Source organism: Budorcas taxicolor, chromosome 6, assembly GCF_023091745.1.
Source record: "Budorcas taxicolor isolate Tak-1 chromosome 6, Takin1.1, whole genome shotgun sequence".
Lineage (NCBI taxonomy): Eukaryota > Metazoa > Chordata > Mammalia > Artiodactyla > Bovidae > Budorcas > Budorcas taxicolor.
This window is the reverse complement of record NC_068915.1, coordinates 112,580,860-112,586,496: the sequence shown is the minus strand read 5'-3', so window position 1 is coordinate 112,586,496 and position 5,637 is coordinate 112,580,860.

The window sequence follows — 5,637 nt, the reverse complement described above, 5'->3', positions numbered from 1 at the left end:
GGTGGGATAAATTGGGAGATTGTGACTCACATATACACACTATTGTAAAATATAAAACTAATAAGGACCTACTGTATAGCTCAGGGAATACTGTGATCTATATAGGAAAAGAATCCGAAAAGAGTGGATATATTTGTATGTGTAACTGATTCACTTTTCTGTGTACCTGAAACTATCACAACATTTAAACGTTACTCCAATGAAAATATAAAAGATTATATTTTACACAAAGTAGAAATATTTACTTTTTAAAATTCTAGTCACATTTTATTGGCAGTGTCCTTTTTAAAATTAATTTTCACTGGAATATGATTTCTTTACAGTGTTGTGTTAGTTGCTGCTTTACAGCAAAGTGGATCAGCTGGACATACATATATATATATATATATCTATATATATCTCCCCTCTTTTTTGGGTTTCCTTCCAGTTTAGGTCACCACAGAGCACCAAATGGAGTTCACTGTGCTATACAGTAGGTTTTCATTAGTTATCTAAGAGAATATTTACTTTTGAAAACAGTCTTTTGAATAGAAAAATTTTATAGGTCTACTGATTGAAGAAAACCAGTTTGCTGGTCAGTAAATAAATATTTCAAAATTATATAAGGTCACCTGAAAAAAATTACTTTAAAAAATGCCTGACAACTTCCTTTTCCATCCATCTGCCGAAGCACATCTAGGTTGCTTCCATGTCCTAGCTGCTGTAAATAGTGCTGCAATGAACACTGGGGTACGTGTGTCTTTTTCGATTCTGGTTTCTCAGGGTACATGCTCAGCAGTGGGATTGCTGGGTTGTTGGGCTTCCCCGGTGGCTCAGAGGTTAAAGCGTCTGCCTCCAATGTGGGAGACCCGGGTTCGATCCCTGGGTCGGGAAGATCCCCTGGAGAAGGAAATAGCAATCCACTCCAGTATTCTTGCCTGGAGAATCCTATGGATGGAGAAGCCTAGTAGGTTACAGTCCACGGGGTTGCAAAGAGTCGGACACGACTGAGCGACTTCACCTCACCTCCTAGTGGTCTTATCCCTAGTTATTTCAGGAATCTGCACACTGTTCTCTATAGTGATTGTATCAGTGTGAGAAGGTTCCCTTTTCTCCGCACCCTATCCAGGCATATTACTCAGCTGTAAAAAAGAATGCATTTGAGTCAGGTCTAATGAGATAGATGAACCTAGAGCCTATTATATACAGTCAAGTAAGTCAGAAAGAAAAGGTACCCATATATTCATGCATATATATGGAACCTAGAAAGGAGAAGGCAATGGCACCCCACTCCAGTGCTCTTGCCTGGAAAATCCCCTGGACGGAGGAGCCTGGTGGGCTGCAGTCCGTGGGGTCGCTAAGAGTCGGACACGACTGAGCGACTTCACTTTGACTTTTCACTTCCATGCATTGGAGAAGGAAATGGCAGGCCACTCCAGTGTTCTTGCCTGGAGAATCCCAGGGATGGGAGAGCCTGGTGGGCTGCCGCCTATGGGGTCGCACAGAGTCAGACACAGCTGAAGCGGCTTAGCAGCAGCAGCAGCATGGAACCTAGAAAGATGGTACTGATGGTCCTACATGCAGGGCAGCAAGGGAGACACAGATATAAAGATCAGACTTCTGGACTCAGTGGGAGAAGGCGATGGTGGGATGATTTGAGAGAACAGCATTTAAACATGCGCCTTGCCATATGTAAAACAGGTAACCAGTGAGAGTTTGATGTATAATGCAGGCATGTGCAGTGGTGCTCTGTGACGGCCGGGAGGGACAAGGTGGGGAGGGAGGTGGAAGGGGAGTTCAGAATGTAGGGGACACATGTATACCTATGGCCTATTCATATTGATGTGTGGCAAAGAGCATCACAATACTGTAATTATCCTCTAATTAAAATCAATTAATTTAAAAAATGTCCCCCAAATTTATTTGAAGGATAAATGTTATGGTCATTCTCGGGATGGGCATGGTCAGTCCCACTGGAAATCCACAAACTGAGAATGAGAGATGAGGGACTCTTTGAAGGGAAATAAATACAAGTTGCTGGGTAGACAAAACCAGCTGTGAACACCCATGTTCCAGACCAGGGCTCTTTGAAGGGAAATAAATACAAGTTGCTGGGTAGACAAAACCAGCTGTGAACACCCACGTTCCAGACCAGGGCTCAGGTACCAGGGCTCAGGTTCCTTTGATGCTCTGGCACCAGATCTCACGTTCCATCTCCTCTCCTCTTTCGGGTTATAACGTTTGTTCCCCTCAGCCCTCTGTCTGCCAGCTCCTCAGGGCAGCTCCAAAGAGCACAGCTTCCTCCAGTGCTCTGACAGTGGCCAAGAGCGTTCATCTTTAAACAGTTCTAAAAACTGCAGTAAAGTTAGTGTTAGTCACTCAGTCTTGTCCGACTCTTTGGGACCCCATGGACTGTAGCCCGCCAGGCTCCTCTGTTCATGGAATTCTCCAGGCAAGGATACTGGAGTGGGTAGCCATTCCCTTCTCCAGGAGATCTTCCAGGCTCAGGGGATTGGACCTGGGTCTCCTGCATTGCAAGCAGATTGTTTACCATCTGAGCCACCAGGGCAGCCCCAAATCACTTCTCAGTTCATTGCAAAACAAACTCATAATGCATAAATGCAACATGAGTTGAAATGGAGCAGCAGCAGAAGGTTTCAAACAAAGCCGCAGGAAAATGAGAAGACTCTAAAAGACGTTTTCTGAAGATTACAGCCTATCTCACCTGCTTCTCCCACTCCCATCCTGGGGGAGGGGCTTCCCCTCCCACAGTAAGCTGTAACTGTCAAGGCAGAGCAGTCACTCTGTTAACTATAAAGTAATAAAAAGAGTGGGCATTGATCTTAAGCATTTCCATTCTACACGTTCAGGTTTAATTGAAGGTTATTCCTCTGATGTCACTTAAAGGAAACCTGAGGCACTCTAGAATCTGCCTGCAATGCAGGAAAGCTGGGTTCGATCCCTGGGTTGGGAAGACCCCCTGGAGGAGGGAATGGCTACCCACTCCAGTATTCTTGCCTGGAGAATTCCATGGATAAAGGATCCTGGCGGGCTACAGTCCATGGGGTTGCAAAGAGTCAGACACGACTGAGCCAGTAACACTTATCACTTTTCTTTCACTAGAAAATAATGTTTTAAGTATTCATTCCAGCTTAAGTGAACTCAGAGTTGAGCTTCTATAAACAAGGTATTTTAAAATCTGAACTGGATTGTATGTGAGTGACAGAATGATGTCTGATTTCTGAGATCCCTTTACATCTCATGCTTCAAAAGTTGCTTGCTGATAAGTATGCCTGGGGATGAACAGAGTATATCTCTACTGGCACAAGGGTAAAACCCTGCTCCTTAACCAGAAACACCCCTTGTGAAAGCAACTTCTATTCATTCACTTGATTTATTCAGCTACTCTTTTGGAACGCCAGGATTTCAGTGGGACATCGATTTAGGCATAAAGTTATGCCAATCTGGGTGTTGTCCATTGTTGTCCAGTTGCTGAATCGTGTCTGACTCTTTGCAACCCCATGGACTGCAGCATGCCAGATCCCCCTGTCCTACGCTATCTGCTGGAGTTTGCTCAAACTCATGTCCATTGGGTTGATGATGCTATCTAACCATCTGATCTTCTGCTGCCCTTTCTCCTTTATCTTCAATCTTTCCCAGCTTTAGGGTCTTTTCCAATGAGTTGGACAATCCAAGTGTAACACACCAATCTAGGTATAGAAATATTTTGGAATAATAATATTTTGGCTTATACTTATGCTGACTACATATATTATTCTGAATGTTTTATACATATTAACTTATTTAACCTTTACTACAGCTTATAAAGGAAATAAGGTTATCAACATTTCCACTTTACAGAAGAGGAAACTAAACTATGAAGATAACCTGCCCAAGGTCACATATCTGGTAAGTAGTACAGCCAAGAGTCTGACCCAGGCAGCTTTAAAATCTGTGCTCTTAATGGCTACTCTTTACCACAACTATACAAGGTATATTTTCTATCTGCAGTAAAATCCAAGATATTCTTTGGTGACTTTAAATGGTTTAGCTGAGAATTTCCAACCCCATGGTCTGGAGCAAGAACTGAAGACAGTCAGTGGGAGGATCATTTTATCCAATAACTATGACGCAGTGGACTTCTGATATTTATTTTCAATTCCTTTTTCAAAGAATTGGAGAAAACCTTTATAGGTTTCAAATGGCTGGTCTGTTTAGGTCAGTTCTGAATTGTATGCTAAGTCGCTTCAGTCGTGTCCGACTCTGTGCGACCTCATTGACAGCAGCCCACCAGGCTCTGCCATCCCTTGGATTCTCCAGGCAAGAATACTGGAGTGGGTTGCCATTTCCTTTTCCAATGCAGGAAAGTGAAAAGTTAAAGTGAAGTCAGTCAGTCGTGTCTGACATTTTGCGACTGCATGGACTGCAGCCTACCAGGCTCCCCTGTCCATGGGATTTTCCAGGCAAGAGTACTGGAGTGGGGTGCCATTGCTTTCTCCAAGTTCTGAATTATGTTCTTTTAATGTTTTTAATGGAATGCATATAGATATAAGAGTAAGAAAGACCCTGTTCACTGTCCAAGCTCCATCACTGGTTTCCTTACCAGTAAGTTGAGTATGGGCTTCTCCGGTGTCTCAGACAGTAAAGACTCTGCCTGCAATGCAGGATATACCCAGGCTCAATCCCTGGGTCAAGAAGATCCTCTGGAGAAGGGAATTGCAACCCGCTCCAGTATTCTTGCCTGGAGAATCCCATGGACAGAGGAGCCTGGCAGACTATACAGTCCATGGGGTCCCAAAGACTTGGATGTGACGGAGTGACTAACACTCTGACTTCACTTTTTCAAATGAGTGTATCTATGCCAGTTTTTCAGGCTTGTTGTGGGAGTTAAAAGAGACTCTCATTCCTGACTCCAGAGAACTTCCACTGTGATCCTGTATAAAGCATTCGCTGTAACTCAGTGCCTCACTTACTGTCTGTGATATCATGTGTGCTTCATCGCTCAGCTATGTCTGACTGTTTGCGACCCTGTGGACTGTAACCCATCAGGCTCCTCTATCCATGGTGATTCTCCAGGCAAGAATACTGGAGTCGGTTGCCATGCCTTCCTCCAGGGGATCGTCCCAACCCAGGGATTGAACCCAGGTCTCCTGCATTACGGGCAGATTCGTTAACATCTGAGCTGCCAGGGAAGCCAATGAATACTAGGATTGGTAGCCCATCCCTTCTCCAGGGCAGCTTCCGGACCCAGGAATCGAACTGGGGTCTCTTGCATTGCAAGCAGATTGTTTACCAGCTGAGCTACCAGTGAAGCCCTATGCTATATCATAGGGGTATAGTACATACAAGTTGGGCAATGAATGAATGCCTGAAACACACCGTATTTCACTGGCTCTCAAAACGCTCATGTTTTAACTTCTCCGGACTTGGGATATATCCCACCATCAGTGGAATATTACAATAGATCTTGGCCAGGTGATTGTTGAGTTGTCGTCATTGTCCCTAAAGCTATGAATTTGGTTTTTATTCCAGGGGTATTCAAAGATTGAATATAAGTCATGGTAGCCATTTGAGAAACCTTTCATGGATACCTTTTGGTAAAAGACATTTCAGCATCAAAACTTACAGAATGGGTATCAGCTGTATGGAAGAATAGGT